We start from the raw sequence: 21,560 nt of genomic DNA, 5'->3' as shown, positions 1-21,560 counted from the left end.
TGGGTGCATAGGCAAACGCAGACATTTTTTCATGAAAGTATTGACCGTCTTGTCTCAGAGTGGGATAAATGTATTAACAGTCATGGTGATTAATTTTGAAATCATCAGTCGATTAAAACGGAACCCTTATGGGATCATTTTGATGTCCACCCTTTTGTCTATCCGTCCGACTTAATAGCTGGCCCGTTTTTTCTGAGGAATGAGTAGAGGTATAACGTTGAAACTTATGTGACATACTGAGGTCTACGACCCCTTGGAGCTGTGAAAAATTTAAGCTTCTAAGTCAATGCAGTCAAAAGACACGCCCATAAATGTCTAACATTTCGATATTCGCAAACTCATTCATTAAAATCTACAGGGCACAGTCCGCCCCGACAGCTGAGTGGTCAGCGTGACGGATTGCCGTCCTACGGGCCCGAATTCGATTCCCGCCTGGGTCGGGGATTTTCTCCGCTCGGGCACTGGGTGTTGTGCTGTCTTCATTATCATTTCATCCCCATCCTGGGCGCAGGTCGCCCAGTGGGGCGTCGAATGTAATAATAACTACACCAAGGCGGCCTGACCTCCCGGCCAATGACGCCAAACGCTCATTTCCATGTTATAGGGCACTTCCCGTTGACCTAGAATCTTGAAACATTATAAGAAAAAAGGTTTCACACTAAAAGTTCAGCAAAAACACCAAGGTGTACAGTTCCTCGTGGGTGCAAAAAACTTAAGCTTCTAAGTCAAAGCAATCAAAATATTCGGCAACAATATATCACATATGTTAATACTACCAAACTCACTTATCAAAATCTATAGATCAGCTATGTGTGTACATGTCGGGTCCGGTGGTCATTTATGCTTTGTGCGCCGAGTGAGCAGGTGGTTGTTTACAAATCCGCTTCGCTGCAGCGTCGCAAGTGTTCGGGAGTTTATCGCGTCATTGGTGTTTGAGTTTCTGGCTTTGTGTTTGTGACATCCTCGTTGTCTCGTCTCGTTCTTCATTGTCTGTGTGTCTAACAGAGGTCTAGTCGGCTCCTGTTTGTTTCTTATGGCGTCTAAAAGTTTTCCACTTAAAGATGACAAGTAAAGTGTAGTCCGGATCTTTAGAAATCCATGACTGACTGGTTAATACTTCTTATGTTACCTCGGACTAAGTTCATACCGCCTACTTTGACACCGAGATTTATGTGTTCTTTATGAAATTCGTAGACTCTCTTCAAGGAGGCAAGCTACTATTGAAGCATGATAATCAGGTTCACTTCTTGCATAGGGATGGTTCGGTCTGCATGGTGATGCTTGCGAATACGGACATTGAATATACCGAAGTTCGAATATTCAGTCTTCCTCCGGAGGTAGAGGATATTTATCTTAAAGTATTGGCGCAATATGGTGATGTGAGAGGTATAGGCCCTAAACGTTAGTCAAGACAAGGTACAGTATTATAGCAGAGTATGTCGGGTGGAAATGAAGATGAAAAAGAACTTTCCATCTCATTTGCAAGTTTGTGGCTATCGTGGTGATGTTACGTACAGCGGACAGTTGGGGACCTGTTTTCTGTGCAATGAAAGTGGCCATCTTAGAAAGAACTGTCCGCGGAGAGTTTTTGTTTTATTTTATTTTTTTATTTACATGTCAAGTTCCGTAGGATCAAATTGAGGAGCAAATCTCCAAGGTCATGGAACGTGTCAGTACATGAACATACAACATAAAAGTAATAACAGATAAAAATAAATATTTCATGAACCTGAAAGAAAATCAGTCCATAAGTTTAAACAAACGCTATCAGCAATACAATGAGGATCAGCTTAATTCTTCAAGGAACTCCTCGACAGAATAGAAGGAGTGACCCATGAGGAAACTTTTCAGTTTCGATTTGAAAGCTCGTGGATTACTGCTAAGATTTTTGAATTCAAGTGGCAGCTTATTGAAAATGGATGCAGCAGTATACTGCACACCTTTTTGCACAAGAGTTAAGGAAGTCCGATCCAAATGGAGGTTTGATTTCTGCCGAGTATTAACCGAGTGAAAGCTGCTTATTGTTGGAAATAAACTAATATTAGTAACAAGAAACGACAATAAGGAATATACATATTGAGAGGCCAATATCAAAATACCCAGACTCGTGAACAGAGGTCGACAAGAGGTTCGTGAACTCACACATCTTATTGCCCGAACCGCCCGATTCTGAGCCAAAAATATCCTTCTAGAATGGGAAGAGTTACCCCAAAACATAATACCATACGACATAAGTGAATGAAAATAAGCAAAGTAGACTAATTTACGTGTCGAAGTATCACTCACTTTCGATACCGTTCGAAAAGTGAAAATGACAGTATTAAGTCTTTGAACAAGATCCTGAACGTGGGCTTTCCATGACAGCTTACCATCTATCTGAACACCTGTTCAGTTTCACTAATCATATGACCGTTCTATGAGATTAAAACGTCAGGTTTTGTTGAATTGTGTGTTAGAAACTGTAAAAACTGAGTCTTACTGTGATTTAACGTTAGTTTATTTTCTACAAGCCATGAACTGAGGTCATGTACTGCACTACTTGAAACCGAGTCAATGTTGCACACAACATCCTTTACTACCAAGCTAGTATCATCAGCAAACAGAAATATTTTAGAGTTACCCATAATACTAGAGGGCATATCATTTATATAAATAAGAAACGGGAGTGGCCCCAACACTGATCCCTGGGGCACCCCCCACTTGACAGTATCCCACTCAGATCCCACATTTCAGCCGTTATCAACATTGTGAATAATAACCTTTTGCTGCCTGTTGCTAAAGTTGCTAAAGTACGGTCTTCCTTCGAATAGTGCCGTAAGTTAACAGTTGCTGACCTTGCTCCTCCTGGTGAAGAAATTATGACAAATCTTCGCTCGTTTCTGGTGATAATACGACAATTTCCACTATCAGTGCGGGTGATTTTCCACCATTGCAAGGAAAACCTGAATCCGAAGTACAGCGAGGCCCTCCTGTTCCTCTGCCTGTTTTCGACGATGAAGATCGTGATTTGCAGCCTATTGCGACTTTAGTTGCGGAAACTGTTATCCCAGAGTTGTCTTCCGCTGTCTGTGAGATTCAATCTGATTGCTCTCCATTATGAAATCGGCATGCTTTGCAGAATGACTCTTCTGCGGGGCAGGACTTTGACCCTGTCAACTCAAAGACTGATATGGAACTTGTGGTGTCACCACCAGACACCACACTTGCTAGGTGGTAGTCCTTAAATCGGCCGCGGTCCGTTAGTATACGTCGGACCCGCGTGTCGCCACTATCAGTGATTGCAGACCGAGCGCCGCCACACGGCAGGTCTAGTCTAGAGAGACTCCCTAGCACTCGCCCCAGTTGTACAGCCGACTTTGCTACCGATGGTTCACTGACAAAATACACTCTCATTTGCAGAGACGACAGTTTAGCATAGCCTTCAGCTACGTCATTTGCTACGACCTAGCAAGGCGCCATATTCAGTTACTATACTCAGTATCTTCAATTATGTGTTCTGAACAGATAATATTGTGAATCATGTGCCGTCAAGAGCGACGTTCATCATTAATGGATTAAAGTTAAGTATCAAACTAATTACGTCCGCTTTCTGAATTCTGATTCTTTGTCATGTTCCAGACCTCGCGTCGGTATAGTTCTTCCCTCCTCACGCTAGCCTGCGTGAGCTAAAACGCGTGCATTTCGGCCTCCACTCGTAACACGGTGTTGGCTCTTCTGCTAACACAAAAGAACTGGTACAAGATCCGTCTACGACGCCGACTGCAGAGGCTGTTATGCCTCTCAGCCTGGTTAAAGACCGTGCGCAGCCAGAACGTGCAGCGGCATACAAAACAACCAAGGGTAGAGATTCAGTTGGGCCCGGTACTGGCTCCCCGCTCTCTGATTCCTTAGTGGGCTCCCAGAAGGACTATGACGGGCGTCTGGTGGAATAATAATGCTGCTCTGCGTTTCTTTCTGTGATTTTTCTTTTGATTCATGGCTTAAGTATATACAATTGTCACAATAAATGTTAACCTAGTGGTATCAGAGCTGTGCCTAGCTTCGATGTGTCAGTTTACACATGATTACTCTGTGGATATAGTGTTCCTGCAAGAAGTTCTATTTACCTGTTTCCCTCTCGCTGGATTTCGAACTATTTTTTTAATGTGATACCCGAATTTTCGATGGGAACTCCGTTATTCTTTTGGGAAGGCGTTCCCATTGCTGAGGTGGAGACACTACAGTGTGGCAGAGGGATGGGGTGTAGACTTTTTGACCTCATCGTGCTTGTCTTATACGCACCGCCTGACTCACACAATCGAACGTTCGAGTTTTTATAAACAGGAGATGGTTTATATTTTACGTAGGACACCTCGCGATCTATTGTTGGGTGGTTATTTTATCCAAGTTCTACGTCCTGTTGATCATTCTTCCCATGTTAATTCTTGTCGGATGTAAACGAGTTGATACGCTCGATGCACTTGAAGAATCTTTGGTAGTGGAAATATCCGACATACGTCAAATTTACGCTGGACTGCCCTGGCTGGAACGAACCTCCGCCATTTATTATGCTGCTAGGGCGAGGGATTTTCGTAGAACTCACGAATTTTATAATTCTCTCTTGCGCGACTTGTTTGACGGTGCGAAATACTTCACCCCAATGCGGATTACAGATGTACGGTATAGCGAAGTTATCGCAGTTCAAGCCGCGACAGATGGAAGGGTTCCGAGTGCGATCGAAACCATGGTTAGTAGTGGCGGAGGATTTGACTTCGTTCTACCATCTGCTTCGACATCAAGCTGGACGTTGCCACTCTTGCATTATTTTTCTTACAGCAGCTAACAGAAGTCAGCGCGACATGACGTAGCTCACGCCTTACATCAGTACTACGTAGGTTTTCAGGACGTGGGTACATCCAGTGACTTTCCTTCCTACCCAGCTATTGGGACCTTAGATGGGCCACGAACGCCCGAGAAGAACACCGAATCTTGGCCGCCTTTCACCCAGATGACGTTTATGACTTTATTGTTACTTCTCCTTCTCACAAGTCGTCAGGTATGAAGCGGATGCCTAAGGAATTTTATGTCGGTTTTTGCCCTCACGTCCATGTTGAGCGAGATGATGAGGGGGGAACCCCTAGGCGGAATGGGCCTTCCTGACATTAAAATGGAGACATCTGTCTGATAGGTTCGGCGCACTATTTTGACGACCACTCAGGAACTATATACCTTTACGTCTCCCCTGTTCGCCTAAGTTCGTCCAGCGAATCTTGATCCTCCTGTTAACGTTGGTCATCTGAGACACATTTGAGAGTGTGAGCTGTTTGGGGGCTGACCTACTGCATCGGCCAGTGCTCACGAGTTTCTGTTGTTCCGCTGCTCCAATCCCATTGGACAATTGTCACCGAGAATATCCTGAAAAATTGTGTGGACGAACATCTGCCTCCCAGTTCTAATGGAAGCGGCCTCCTGCTGGTACGGGGTGGTCAACAATTTAACTTCTTCCATCGAACGACTACATCATATCTGAATTAGTGATACAGATAAATGCAGTGGCTGTGAGTGCTCAGATACGCAGCAAAGGTGTACTTGTCGTGGTCACCTAGTGAACTGGTCCCGGCTCAGGCAGCAATTGACTTTCCTCACTCGGTCTATTGTATATTCCACTGATATAATTTCGCGGCCGGCGAGTTCTGTTTTTCCGGAGACAAAGATCAATACGATCATGTTGGTTGCTTGGTCATTTTGTACATTTTGCCGTTGCTGGTGAGGTGATGATGGCCATTTCGCTTTTCGCCAGCTTGTTTTTACGGTTTACTGGTCCTGCTAGCAACTACTCCGGTATCGAGAACTCTTCGCCAACGTACTGAATGTTACCTTTCATAGACAGGGTGTTGGATAGTCGTTCAGTAGTAGGCGCTGCCCTCGTTGTACTGCTGTTTTGTTGTCTCTGTTTTTACTCTGTATTCCTTCCTTTTGCGATGTTGGTATTGTTTTCGGGGAAAAACAAAAGAAAGTCATGTGAGGGAGCAGGAGCAGCTCAGGGAAAGAGGGGGGGGGGGGGGAGGGTGGATTCGAGCCCTCGCCCACCTTGTCCCCACCATTATACACTGCTTTTTGTAAAAAGTATTTTCTGTTTGCACAAATATTCAGATACTATTATTGTGCTTTTACTAATTATTTTCTATATTTTCATATATGTAAACTGCGTCATGCTCATGTTTATTGTCTTTATTTCAATGTAAGTTAACTGTACATGCAGACTACTCAATAAATTACTGTTATTGAAAAATGGAATTGGTAAATGTCGCGAAACGTCACGAGTTCGAGTCCATATACTCCGTTATTTTTTTAAAAACGCATTTCGGCTTTCTGCCAAAGTTGTCGGTGTGATGAACCTCAAAGGGAACTCGCTTAACTTGAAAAAAGTCCAATGTGTGCAAGTCTTGTGTCTTTAGTACCTTTCTAATACACTTTTTGATTAAGTGTCAGGAGTATAGTATCGAAAAGACAGCATGAAACATTAACTACGTGCGAGTGACATGGCTGTATTAGAATATTCTTTTCTTTTCTGAGTTAATTATTAACCCTATGATTGAAATATCACAGTTTTCTGGTGACCTCTGTTGGTGTTGCACGTTTTGCAGAAACCCAGCGTTTTATAATGAAACACCAAATCCACAATCGAGAGAAAAATTAGGGAATGCCATTCGAAGTTATGTTATCGTCAACTGCACTTGAAACATTGTGTGTTGTTTCTGAACAGACGTGCTGTTAGCTGTTAACCAGAGCCGAGTCTGGTACCCTCGGAGTTGGCTAAGCTGGCAGCTACAACGATTCTCAACCCCCTGCCATGTGATCCATTAGAGAAGTGTGTTTTTGTAAAGAAACAGCACCACAAGATGCACCGACTACATACGCACTCAAGGAGGACTGCAGTTTGTGAGTTTTGTGTACATCAGATTGAGTGTAAGTGCTGAAGTAACGTTTAATGTAATCGCTAATTAACGTAACGACCTGCTCTTCATCATAAGGCAGGGGATAAAAGAGCTGCTAGGGAACTGGTGGGCAGCAGTCTGCGTAAACATACGCCAGACTCGTACGCGGTATCGCTGAGAGATGTTTTAACTAAATAGCTTTGCTGCCACCTTGCAGGCGAAAACAGGAAATTCACGTATGGAGGACGGAAAGAGCTTGCAACTTCCGTATACGAAATGTCCTTTACTTATATGGTCTAATTATTTTAATACATTTGCCTTTACATTCATTTATCTTTATTGCTGGACCATCATATAGGTAAATAAATCGATCGATTCTTTGTACATTACATTTTGAAACAAGCTATGCAGACAGATACACATACATATTTGCTATCATTCCTTAGTGTACATAATACAAACGAGTGACGTCGTTAGCTGCCAGCGGATGACTGTTCCAGGAGTTTGCATCCCTCAGGACTTCATTCTTCAAAAACTAACCATTACTAATTTATCCATTAAAACTACCCTCCAACTAATATTACATAAAAAGTACCTAATAATAATAACTATGAACTGATAATAACAAAAAGTGACAGGCAAGGAACAGAAGGAAGAATAGAAACGACAAGGAAAGTAAGACAATAAAAATTTTTCGCCTTTCGTAACTCGTGATTAATCAGATCTGATGAAGACTATTACATAATCGAAACAAGTAATCATTAGTGATAATTTCCAACTGTAAACTGTTAAAATAAACATTAGTGCAAAGATATTTCTTATTAGCTGACTTTTTTTAGGAATCTCAAGTAATTTCAATGACTAGTGCAGTCTACGACCCGTTTCCTTTTCGCCATAGATTTAAGAGCCTCTTGGAATCGAAATCTAGTTCTATTGTACGGGAGTATTTCTATTTGGCCACCTATGTTGTTGGTGAGGTAATGAAGAGCCAGTCTCGCTTTCAAACTCGACTTAGGAAAGGAAGACAAGCTGGCGGTCTACTAAACTTTTCTGCTTCCATTCTTCTTCTTTTGATAGATAACTGAAGAAAAATTTTGATATGATTCGGAAACCCAACAACACTGTCCTCAAATAATAGAAAAATTTCGGGCTAGTTCAGAGCCATCCCATTAACTGTAACCCTTGACAAAATAATAAACGCATAAATAATAAGACATTACCAACGAGGAGCAGTTATTAGAAAGTTACTTTTGACTTGTATGAAACGAAAATGGGTACTTCGCTGAAATGTCTCGCTAAACAGACTTTTCGATATTAACTCATATTTAAATATGAGTACAGATTTTAACCTACAAAGGGAATTCTTCGATGCCGTTTACTGCATCAAAGGGGAACTTCCACGACAGTAACCGACCCTAAAGAACGATTCACTGGAATATATCACTGAACCGGTACAGTGAGTCCCACCATACACGCAGCTTATTGGTCTGTACAAGTGTTATACAGCAAGAGCAATATAATACGTACAGATAAAGAAAAAGAAGTTGCACAGCGTTCGATAAGAGGAGCAGTTCGGAAACCTCAAGAGTGCGATAAAACGGTAAAATAGCTAAGAATAATTTCACAAGGCCATGAAAATCGCTAGGAGGATGTACATTAAGTTGTAGGAAGGGTGAAGAGAAATCTGCGACTTTGGAAAATGAGAATCTTTGGAAGAAACGCTGCTGGGGTAAGCTGTACTAAGCTTCTGTTGTTACAATGAACGACGTCACGTAACTATGCTTTATAGGAGTATCATTTCCTGACCGCTTACGTGGTTGCAACAGTCAGTTTCCAGTTTCAGGGGAAGGGCGTTTTTGTATGACCAGAAGCTGGTCGACTGATGTTTCGGTAATGATCCTAAGTCGACGGTGGTCGGAGCAGACAAGCTTGATTTTAAGGGCGAGTAATTTTCCTCATGAAGGCTTTTATTTTTCAGCATCCGTTGCAGCGAAACTTCTCAAAGTCCTGTCGGCAAGCAGCAGCTTACAGATGTGATAAATGAGCGAGCCAAAAATAGCCGATGAAAATGCCTACATTCTTCCCCTGATTCTGTTTTGCTTGAGGGCTAGGTGTTAAATAATCGCTTGAAGCGACCTGGAGCTTTCGAAATCGGAGAGTTGGTCAGCAGTCCTCGCAGGTGGAGGAGGTGCCCGTGCGCCCTCTGGTGTTTTAAAGGGCGTTTCTGAAATCAGTAGTTGACGTTCCCAAGTGATCAGCCAGGTATCTCTTAATGTACCGGAACTGCAAAAGAATCGAAAGTGCGTTCCCGTGAGCCAGCGTGGAATTGTACTTAGACACTTTCCGCTTTTCTAGGCGAGTGTTCCCTTTAAATAGGAAAGCACATTATATTTGTTTTAGCGAAAAATTGAGAAAGATTATTTTCTTATTGCTCTTGAAGAGTATTCATGTTTTGAGGCTTGGAGATTACCGGCGGAAGCTGTCAGGAGCCAGTTGGGGGCCGTGTAGGAACCGTAAGCAGAAAGGGCGCCAGTCTGAAACGGTTCCGGAAAACACAGAAAAGCAGACCTAGACCGGTATTGTAGTTGTCAATTGTCGTAGCTGTGTTAGGAGGGAAGCACAGTTCCAAGCGCTAATAGAAAGCGCTGAAGTTCAAATCGGGGACAGCTGGCTAGCCGGAGATAAGTTCAGGCGAAATTTTTTGCAATGTACCTAACAGTGGTCAGGAAGGACTAATTAAATAATGTTGTTTTGAATTAGTATGGATAGAGGTTTTACTTGTAAACCGGAATAAAGCAATAATTGGCTTCTTTTGCCTCTCTCCCCCCATGCCGACCTAGATGATACCATAACTGAACTGTTCAAAGAAAACCTGAGTCTCATTTCAAATGGATACCCCATCCATACATTTGTAGTTGGTGGTACTTCAATCTATACTCGATATGTTGAGGAAGATACATGTTTAAAGTCGGAGGTGGGCATAAAACGTCGTCCGAAATCGTTCTGAATGCATTTTCAGAAAATTAATTTGAACAATTAGTTCAGGAGTCCACTCGAAGTGCACATGGTTGCGAAAACATATTTGACCTCCTAGCATCAAATAATCCTGACCAAATAGGGAGCATCATGACGGATACACGGATTAGTGACCACAAGATTATTATAGCGAGACTGAATACTATAACATCCAAACCCGTCAAAAACAAACGCAAAATACATCTATTTAAAAAAGCAGATAAAAATTCGCTTGCAGCTTTCCTAAGAGACAGCTATTGAGAAATATATACCAAAGAAATTAATAAGAGCTGATACTGATCCCCCATAATACACAAAACAGGTCAGAACTCTCGTAGAAGCGACGAAAAAGCGCGCTAAATTTAAAAGAACACAATTCGTCTGAGATTGGCCAAGTATTACTGTAGTTAGAAATGAAGCACGAACTTCAACTCGATATACTTTTAATACCATACACTACGAAACTCTGTCTCAAAAGCTGGTAGAAAACCCAAAGAGATTCTGGTTAGGTTAGTGTTGTTTAACGTCCCTTCGACAACGAGGTCATTAGAGACGGAGCGCAAGCTCGGGTTAGGGAAGGATGGGGAAGAAATCGGCCGTGCCCTTTCAAAGGAACCATCCCGGCATTTGCCTGAAACGATTTAGGGAAATCACGGAAAACCTAAATCAGGATGGCTGGAGACGGGATTGAACCGTCGTCGTCCCGAAAGAGATTCTGGTCTTATGTAAAGTACATCAGAAAGACACAATCAACAAATTCACTGGGCGATAAAATTGCTGGTGTTACTGATAACACTTATCCTAACCAAGAACAACCGCCAACATGAGTAATTAGAAGTAGTTGTCCTCGGTGTAGTAAAGTGGCTTAAATCACTTAATAAAGGCAAGGCTTTCGGTTCCTTTCAGAGTATACTGGTACAGTAGCTCCTTGTTTAGCAATCATATACAACCACTCGCTCGTCGAAAGATCCATACCTAAAGACTGGAAAGTTGCACCATTCACACTAATAACCAAGTAATGTAATAGAAGTAATCCGCAAGAGTACAGACCATTATCGGTATCATCGTTTTGCAGTAGGCTTTTGGAACATTGTTCGAACATTAAAATTATATCGAAGAAAACGATTTATTCATAAACAGCCAACAAGGATTCAGAAAATATCGTTCTCGTGAAACGCAAATGGTTCAAATGGCTCTGAGCTCTATGGGACTTAACATCTGAGGTCATCAGTCCCCTAGAACTTAGAACTACTTAAACCTAACTAACCTAAGGACATCACACACATCCGTGGCAGAGGCAGGATTCGAACCTGCGACTGAAGCGCCTAGAACAGCTCGGCCACCGCGGCCGGCTTGTGAAACGCAACCTGCTTTTTATTCGCACGGTGTAATGAGTGCTATTCACAGGGCGTGTCAGATTGATTTAATATTTTTAGATTTCCAGAAGTCTTTTGATACCGTACGTCACAAGTGACTTCTAATCAAATTGCGTCCCTATGGAATATCGTCCCAGTCATGCGACTCGATTCGTGATATCCTATCAGAAAGATTACAGTTCACAGTAACTAACGGAAAGTCATCTAGTAAAACAGAAGTCATATCTGGCGTTCCACAAGGCAGTGTTATAGGCCATCTGGTGTGTCTGATCTACATTAACGATTCTGGAGACAATTTGAGTAGCTATTTTCTTTTTTTTTGCAAACGATGATGTTGTTTACCGTGTTATAAAGTTATCAGATGATCAGAACAAATTACAAAACGATTTAGACAAGATATCCGTATGGTGCGAAAAGTGACAATTGATTCTAAATAATAAAAAGTGTGAAGTCGTCCACATGAGTACCAAAATGAACCCGCTAAATTTCACTTCAGCGATAAATCACACAAATCTAAAGGCTGCACGTACAATTAAATACTTAGGGATTACAGTTACGAATAACTCAAGTTTTGACGATCACGTAGATAATGTTGTGGGTAAAACACACCAAAGGCTACGATTTATTGTCAGAACAGTTAGAAAATGCAACAGGTTCACTAAAGAGACTACCTACACTACGCTTGGGGGAACCACATCCGATAGGATCGACCGAGCACACTGAACTCGCATTCGGGAGGACGACGTTTGAAATCCGCGTCCGGTCATCCAGATTTAGGTTTTCCGTGATTTCCCTAAATCGCTCCAGGCAAATGCCGGGATGGTTTCTTTGAAAGGGCACGGCCGACTACCTTCCTCATCCTCGACATAAAGCCGCGCGGGGGTAGCCGCGCGGTCCGGAGTGTCTTTTCACGGTCCGCGCGGCTCCCCGCGTCGGAGGTTCGAGTCCTCCCTCGGGCATGGCTGTGTATGTCGTCCTTAGCGTGAGTTACTTTATCTTATATTAAATAGTGTGTAGGGTTAGGGACCGATGACCTCAGCAGTTTGGTCCCATAAGACCTTACCACAAATTTCCATTTCCTTGTCATAATCCGACTCGTGCTTCGTCTCTAATGACCTCGATGTCGATGGGACGTTAAACCCAATCTCCCTCCCTTCCGTCTTTCTTTCAGATAGGATCGACGGAGGACATTGAGCAAGTTCAAAGAAGGGAAGGTCGTTTTGTACCAGCCCGAAACAGGGGAGAGAGCGCAACGGATATTATTCGCGAATTGGGCTGGCAATCATTAAAGCAAAGGCGCTTTTCGTTGCGGTGGATCATCTCATGAAATTTGAATCGCCCTTTTCCTCAGAGTGTGAAAATATTTTATTGGTGCCCGCCTACGTAGGGAGAAATGATAATCACAATAAAATAAGAGAATTCGCACGTAATGATCAAAGTGTCGTTTTCCCTGCGCGCTGTTAGAGAGTGGAACGGTACAGCCATAGCTTAATTGTGGTTCGATGAACCTTCTGCCAGGCATTTAATTGTGAATTGCAGAGTAAATTGCGTAGATGTAGAGGTGCACGTATTACAGTCCAGGGGTCGTATCTCGGAAACTTTCTGGAAGTAGATGTATTGCTACAAGACTTTGATTATTGAAATTGGGGTAATGAGAATATCTGTCTTGCGGATTAAACCGAGGCTGGCGATCCTTACTCCGATTGATATTGTAGTGTGTTGGAACTGAAATAATCCTAATTCGTCAATAAATATTTTCGATTAAATCCGCGGAGCCTTACGTCGCGAAATTTGTGTCGCGCGCTGCACATCGCCAAGAGTGCGTGGTTTTTGGATGCCGCGGAAACCCCGAGGTACGAACGATGGAACATTTTTCAACGACTCTGCAGTCAACACTTTCTTTCTTGGCGTGACATGGTAGGAATGACTGTGGGTGTAATATGTGAAGCAGCAAGGTACTCCTTCCATCATATATGCCGCATACAAAAATATTGACCTGATATAGATGGTTAATGATGGCTTACTAAATTTCATTCGGCCTTAGAATTTGCTACAGAGAAAGATAAAGCTTTACTTATATTTTGAAGTGTTCGGTCTGATCTACGAATACAAAATATCGGCGTTCTCGGTCAAGGGGTCAAGTTCTTTTACGGAAGCAGAGTTTTCCTACCACATAAAGAAATCATTCTCTACATGGGATCTTCAGGCTACAATGATGATACGATTGCACCTGGAGTGCGCTAGAATGACGTCCGTCCCTACGTACGTACAATTATAGCAGTCTCCAGAGACACGCGAGGAGTACGGAGCCCACTTATTACGCCTTCGTAATTGTTGACGCTCCGTCCGCTGCGGAACGGTGGGATTGCGAAAGCAGGACGCCTGTTTGCTGTGCTGGGTTGCCTAAGCGAATTTCTCTGCTAGCACAGGGGCAGCAGTACTGCAGTGGTGCGCTGCAGGGTTGCGTCTCATCCTGCTCTGGAACCACCTCACTCACGTTGCTCGACCGAAGGTGGGTGACTCATAACAGAGAGCAATCTCCTATTTGCTTAGTTGCCAGAGGAGGAACGGAAGTGACAGTGTACAGATAAGAAATTTCATGCGGTCGCGTGGTACACGTTGACATCTAACGTTGCCGTGATCTGTAATGCATAAATGACGAGGTCCCTTCCAGGACTTTTAAGTCGCTGTTTTGACGGCGATTGGAAGTTCGAGGCTTCGTTTGATGTTTGAGATGATTTTAAGGATTGAAAAACAGATAACCTGGAGTAATGTTTGCTTATTATCATTCAGTGCAAAATAATAAAAAACTGCTTTACTTCTATATGGAAGTCGTCAGTGGTGTCACCATAATACTTACTAGAAGGCAAAATGCCCACTGCAGGGAAAAACATCGCTCCCAACTGCCGTAGCTTACTAAAAACTCTGCCCACAATTGCTGAGTTTCAACTAAGAACTTTTTTAAGGATACTGGCTTTTGACGTCATTACCGAGGCGTCAGTGAAGTCCTTCGTACAAATTGTGATGTGTCTTATATACTGAATTATCGTCTGTACAGTTTCAAATGACACTGAAGGCCAATTTTCGGTATGATTCAATGGGTCGAAGTAGAATTTGATGACTCTCACAAACTATTGGTTCTGTTCTCTCTCTCTCTCTCTCTCTCTCTCTCACACACACACACACACACACACACATACACACACACACAATGACAGGCAAAAATCGCAACACCAAGAAGGAGTTTTGCGACTTAAACGAAAGTTAGTGGGAGTGTTTCTACATCTGAAAGATGACGTCTATTAAGATTTCGCGCCAGGCACATAAGAGTGGCTCTAGTTGTGCCATTATGAGAATGCAAATCAAGTAAGCTTTAAATGCGCGCTGTGAAGTTCGTGAGCGTTAGTTACCTTTAGAGACTGGACGTGACGATGTTAATCAAGAATGCCTTTAGGGTGGCAAAGACGCCTTTATAAACACTTCAGTTAGTTTGACTGAGGTCATGTATAGGGTCACGAGAAGCTGACTGCGATACAGCAGAAAAACTTGACAGGAATGTAGAAACTGCGTATGGTTGCTGCCAGCAGCGGCCACGAAAATGTACAGTTCCAAGAAGACTGGCCTCCAGATGGCCACATGGCACTAGCGAGAGGGAAGAGCACCGTGTTCGGCGTTGGTTCTGGTGCATCTTTCGGCATCTGCAGCAGCGTTTGAGCAGCAGTTGGCTCCACAGTGACACAGCGAACTGTTACAACGGCTCCGAGCTAGCCGCCCTATAGCGTGCATGCCGTGACTCCAAACCACTGCCACCTGCGACTTCACTTGTGTCAAGCGAGAGCTCATTGAAGGGCAAGGTGCACGACTGATATGTTTTCTGATGAATGACGTTTCTGCCTCGGAGCCAGTGATGCCCGTGTGTTGGTTATAAGGAGGCCAGTCGAGGACCTGCAACCAATGTGTCTGCGTGCTAGACACATTGGACATGGAGTCATGGTCTGTGTGTGATTTCGTAAGACAGTAGGAGCGTTTTTGTGGTTATCCCAAACACCCTAACTCCAAATTTGTACGTCAGTCGGGTGATTCGAGCTGTTGTGTTACCATTCATGATCAGCATTCCACGAAGAATACTGTTCATGATTTCCAAGAGGATAACGTTCCCCCACATACCGCTGTTGTAGCCCAGCATTCTCTGCAGAGTGTCGACACGTTGTATGGGCCTGCTCGATCACCAGATCTGTCTCCAACTGAGCAAATCAGCGTCATCCACAACCAGCATTAACAGGACCTGTAATGACCGACCAAGTGCAACAGACTTGGAACTCCATCACACAAACTGACATCTGACGACTGTACAACGCAATGCAAGCACATTTGCATCCTTGCAGTCAACATTCTGGCGGTTACATCAGAACATACTTTTATCACGCGAAGATTTAGGTTATGGGGAATAAAGGGGCTTCCTTCTGAAGTAATTGAAGAGATAATGTTCGAGAGCTTGCAAAAGATCTTTGAGTAGCAAAAACCACTGAGAGTTTCTCTTTTAATGAAATCTTCACTGAATTGCTAACGGCTAATGAATAGCGCGCACGTTCTGGAGACTATGGTTTTCGGTTTCAACAAATGTGTTTTCACAGTGAGAGCATCTACATCAGAGACAGATGCCGTTCCCGTTGCCCACCGTGGTATGTGGTCGTAATGACGCCTGATTCTGTACCATTTTTCTGAGTAACCGTGGCAGATTGATGACTGCAGCGAAATACATCAGAGATTTATTCCGAAGGCGGGCAGCCTATTGGTATAATAAGATTTCCTATGTTAAGGGTTTGCCGTGAGTACCAAATTCGTGGCAGGGCAAGACAATTTGCAGTGAGGGATGACCGTCCGCTCGCTCGTGCAGTAACAAGTGGTCGATTTGCTACATCGCACGAAATCATTTGCCAGCTAAACAGTGGACAATAGCTACATACGAGCATTCCCCCTTATATTTAAACATTTCAGACAAGTACTTTTTCAGAGAGCATGTTCACCTCTTTAGTACCCTACAATGTGCTTCCGCAGACTAACACAATCTCTAAGTAATCACTCCTGAACAAAGCACATTTTACGAACACACTTCACAGACGTGAAAAAAGATGATTGGGCTCTGGGGTTACTTCGTGTCAGTCCTGTGGATAACATGCAGAATGCTGTCATGTGTTGCCTACATACACTGAAGCGTCAAAGCAACTGGTATAGGCATGCGTATTCAAATACAGAGATACGTAAACAGGCAACGCTTATATAAGACAACAAGTGTCTGTCGCAGTTGTTAGATCGGGTACTGCTGCTACAGTGGCAGGTTATCATAATTTAAGTAACGTTGAATGTGGTGTTATAGTCGGCGCACGAGCGATGGGACACAGCATCTCCGAGGTAGCAATGGAGTGGGGATTTTCCCGTACGACCATTTAACGAGTGTACTGTGATTATCAGGAATCCGGTAAAACATCAAATCTCCGACATCGCTGCCGCTGGAAAAAGATCCTGCAAAAACGGGACCAACGACAACGGAAGAGAATCGTTCAACGTGATAGAAGTGCAACCCTTCCGCAAATTGCTGCAGATTTCAGTGCTGGGCCGTCAGCAAGTGTCGGCGTGCAAACCATTCAACGAAACATCAGCGATATGGCTTTCGGAGCCGAAGGCCCACTCATGTACCATTGACGACTGCATGACACAAAGCTTTATGCCTCGCCTCGGCCCGTCAACACCGATGTTGGACTATTGATGACTGGAAACATGTTGACTGGTCGGACGAGTCTCGTTTCAGATTCTATCGAGAGGATGGGCGCTGCAAGTTAGCAAATGACTCTTGAAGCAGGTGGAGGCTCTGTAATGGTGTGGACCGTGTGCAGTTGGAGTGATATGGGACTACTGATACGCTTAGATACTACTCTGACAGGTGACACGTTCGTAAGCATCTTGTGTGATCACCTGCATCCATTCATGTCCATTGCGCATTCCGACGGACTATGGCGATTCCAGAAGGCAACGCGACATTCCACAGGTGCAAAATTACTAGAGAGTGGCTCCAGAAACACTGTTCTCAATTTAAACACTTCCGCTGGCCACCGAACTCCCCAGAAATCAACTTTATGAGCATATCTGGAATGCCTTGCAACGTGCTTTTCAGAAGAGCTCTCGAACTTCTCGTAGTCTTACGGTTTTATGGACAGCCCTGCAGGATTGATGGTATCAATTCCCTCCAGCACTACATTAGACGAGTCCATGCCACCTCATGTTGCGGCAAGTCTGCGTGCTCATGGTGGCCCTACACGATATGAAGCACGTGTACCAATTTATTCGGTTCTTCAGTGTAGCATCTTTACGAAGTCCTACGACAGTTGCTAACAATCATTTTTGCAAAAGCTGATGACAGTAAACATTGTCGTGATTCAAAGACTGTTATGCATTGATGTTTTGTTACAAACTAAGTTAAGAAAGCCTTTTGGATAGTGGTCGTCATAAAATTTTCCTTTGTTAAGCATTTATCTGCTCAGTTTGTAAGATGTCGCCAGTTACTGGGAGTTAAGATGTTGAAGCAAGCGGAGCACTCATGTCGTCAAAATCAGTGTCATTGATTATTGAAGTAAGTGGTACGTCTTGTGCTTGTTGAGGCGCAATGAGAACAGAGATCAGATAAACAATGTAGAACAGTTTTATTGAAAAGTACATAAACGAAAATATCCCTGTTTTCGAGATGAGCTGGTCACAACAACAGTTTGCGAAAATTCGTGACTAGCACTGACTTTACACAACTCCGAACTTAGGCTGAAGACCGTAGTGATGAAATTGTAAAAATTTAATATTCACTCTGAAGCAGAACCAAGGTCGATGGCCAATACCAAGTTCCTGGCCACGTCCGATGCAGGACCAAATCGCGGTCATAGTGAAGGCAGACACTGACAGCTCCCTTGAACAATGGTGGCAGGTGCAGCATGGTGTTGTATGTAGTGAAGGTTCCGGTCGAGACTTTGACTGAAGAGCTGTGAGTGCAGTCAGTACCTTCTTAAGACCTCGCTGGACTAGTGGTGTAAATGCCCCCCCATCTTAAAGCTCAGGAAGCATGTGCCGCCCACAGAACATGTGACCCAGGAGACTCTGGGCAAGGTCCATGGTCGTGGGTGCCGGAAGCGATCTGATGTCCCTGAAGCTGGGGCCAACAATCCTATTCAGGCAGTGGTAGTTGGCGTTGTCCCTGGCACCAGGAGGGAGGAGGTCCACGTCTGGAACAAAAGATCATGAAAATCCTCTCGTAAGGAGGTACTGGTGTTTGCTGGGGTACACCAGGTTGATCTGGTTGAAAGCATGTGGATCTGACCATGGACATACCCAAGAGCACAGATGGCCTTCAGTGGTGGCAGTGTCGAGAAATGAAGGTGTCAAAGTCGTCCAATTGCCATGTCCCTAAGCTGGAATAGCTGGAAATCCTGGCTTGGACGAACTTGGAGCAGCCGGCAAGACTGCCAGCAGCTAAGACCAAACCATCTGGACAGAGTCTATAAGGAGGCGAAACATGGGAATAGACATACAGGAGATAGATGGCTGAGTCCAGGGAGTAGAAGTGAGTGCAGGAGCACGTGAAAAGTTAACGTGCTGAGTACAGAGGGCATAAATGAGTTGGAAGCACGGGAAATGGAAAATAATGATACTTGGAGGCAAGAGGTGGGTGTGGTAGCATTTGATATGTAAAATATTTATGCCCAGATGGAAGAGGAGTGTTCTGGGAGGGTAAATGTGGGTGTGGAAGCACTACAAATTGAAGAGTATTGTGTTTGGGGGGCAGAGATAGGTGCGGGAACCCTTGGGAAGGAAAATAATTGTGCGCAGACGGCACAGTCGGCTGTGGAAGCAGCTGAAAAATAGGAAACAGAGTGCAGCAGAAAGGAAAGTCAAAAATGTGTGCTGGTATTAAACTCCGAAGACTGGACCAAGGGGGGAGGAATTGGCGCAGCTACAAAGATGTGCTGGTAAGAGATGCTGGAAGGACTATGTGCGAGGGCAGATGTGGATGCAGGTTCAGATGCCACAAAAGGAGAAAACTGCTGCAGTGCTGTCAGGTATTAGCAGAACCTGGAGGAACGTTATGGATAGCGGCTGGGTTCATCCGGTGTCATGATGACACTGGTCAAGGGTCCTGGTGCTGACCCAGGAGCAAAAAGCTGTGGCCACACGTGGTTGAACATAGAGAAGCATCTGGGATGGTGGCTAGGCACCTCTGCTGCCGAGGAGATGTCGGACAGCAGTATTATAAGGCGTCTATGTATCTGCTGTATGCTGGAGAGCAGAGAGAGGACTTGAGGTGTCTCTTCTCTGTCAAGAGCGAACAACTGGGAACTAGGCATCTTGGAGTAGAAAGTATCGTAGTCTTTGTGACGTGGGAATCACATGCACACGGACACTGTCTACCTGGGGCAAAAAAAAAAAAAAAAATGTTCAAATGTGTGTGAAATCTTATGGGACTTAACTGCTAAGGTCGTCAGTCCCTAAGCCAGGATCGTCCAAACTGTGACCCTGGGGCGCTAGCACCGGCGATCGCCCGCGGCCAGCGCCCCGGGCGAATTCGTGTATGTTGCTGCAGTGGCCGAGCCGTGCCGCTCAGCTGGCCGCGCGGACCGCCCGAACGCCAGCCGATGGATATATTTGTTCGCTCGTTTTCCCTTCGGGCAGAGGACGTCTCACGAGTGCTTCAACAAGAGCTGATTGTCCTACAGGACCGCTGTTTTATGTGTAAAACTTTGGATGACTTTTACAGATGTCTTCCACGAGAGAAATATCCTCTTTTGCACAAGCATGCGGCCAAAGTTCTCTCAATGTTTGGTTCCACGTATATTTGTGACAGCTTTTTCTCTCTTTTAAAGCTTGCTAAAACTAAGAACCGTTCATTCGTTGGTGATAAAAATTTGACCAATTCATTGAGGTTAGCAGTCTCACGGAATATTGTACCAGGCCTAGACAACATCGTTTCCTCGAAAAAGAAAAACGTGTAAAATGTTAATTGTCTTCTTTAACAATGTTGACTGCAAGAATTAAAGAGCTTTATAACCTTAATTCTATTTTAATAAGTTTTCAGACTTGGTCAGTTAAAATTATTACGTACAAAACAACAAACTAAGGATCCGATTTCTAAACTCTGAAAAGGGATACAAAAAATTGTAGCACGAAGTGTAACAAAAAATACTTGCTTGTAACTACTAACAGTAAAAATGAGACTCTATATCCCTTACATAAAATTAATTCTAAAATATAATATTCTGTTTACGTTAGATCTGACCGCGGGACAATCTAGCGCAGAGCAGTGCTGTCCGGTCTCACTCGCTCTGCAGCTCTCTCTCTCTCTCTCTCTCTCTCTCTCTCTCTCTCTCTCTCTCTCGCTCCTATGGCGACACTAGCGACACACGGTCGCGGACGGGGCGCTGAACTACACTGTCTTGCGGACGCGGCACCGGGCGCAGTTCTTGGATGAGCCTGCCCTAAGCTTACACACTACTTAACCTAAATTACCCTAAGGACAAACACACACACCCATGCCCGAGGGAGGACTCGAACCTCCGCCGGGACCAGCCGCACAGTCCATGACTGCACCTACCTGGGGCAAAGAATGCGCTTTAAAGTTTTAACTTCTTAGAAAAATATCTCGTCGTCACATGCTATGGGACGAAATTTGATACTAGCCAGTGCATGTGAAGGGGCCCAAAAATACTCATCATCCACTGATATGCCTTGCGCTGCTTGTGGCACTTAGAGAACAAAAGGTAGGTAAACTGTGCGGAACAGCTTTATTAAGAAGTACATAAACCAAAAAATCCGTCGTTTGGAGATAAGTTAGTCACTATCGTCAAAATTCATAATTAGTAACGAGGCCCCAAACTTATGCTGAAGGTCGTAGTAATTAAACATTCAAAGTTTAATACTGACTCGGAAGTGCCAGGTGATCATAATTAAAGTGCAGCTACTCACAGAAGTCCAGTATGAGCTGTAATTATCGTATGACAGCGAAACTTGTGTGGTATTCTAATGCGTTAATGCGGATCTGATTTACACTGCGAAAAAAATTATCTCAAATTTTGGCCAACAGCTGCAAATCTGACGCTGTGAATGCGAAAAAGACGTATATAAATGTAATTTATTGGGACACGGGCAGAAAAGGTCAAACAAGTGAGAAACACACAATTTTGATTTTATTATTAAGTGTCGTTTACGCAGTTTGATC

The sequence above is a fragment of the Schistocerca piceifrons genome, chromosome 7 (assembly GCF_021461385.2).
Source record: "Schistocerca piceifrons isolate TAMUIC-IGC-003096 chromosome 7, iqSchPice1.1, whole genome shotgun sequence".
In the NCBI taxonomy this organism is placed as follows: Eukaryota; Metazoa; Arthropoda; class Insecta; order Orthoptera; family Acrididae; genus Schistocerca; species Schistocerca piceifrons.
Note: the sequence above shows the minus strand (reverse complement) of the source record.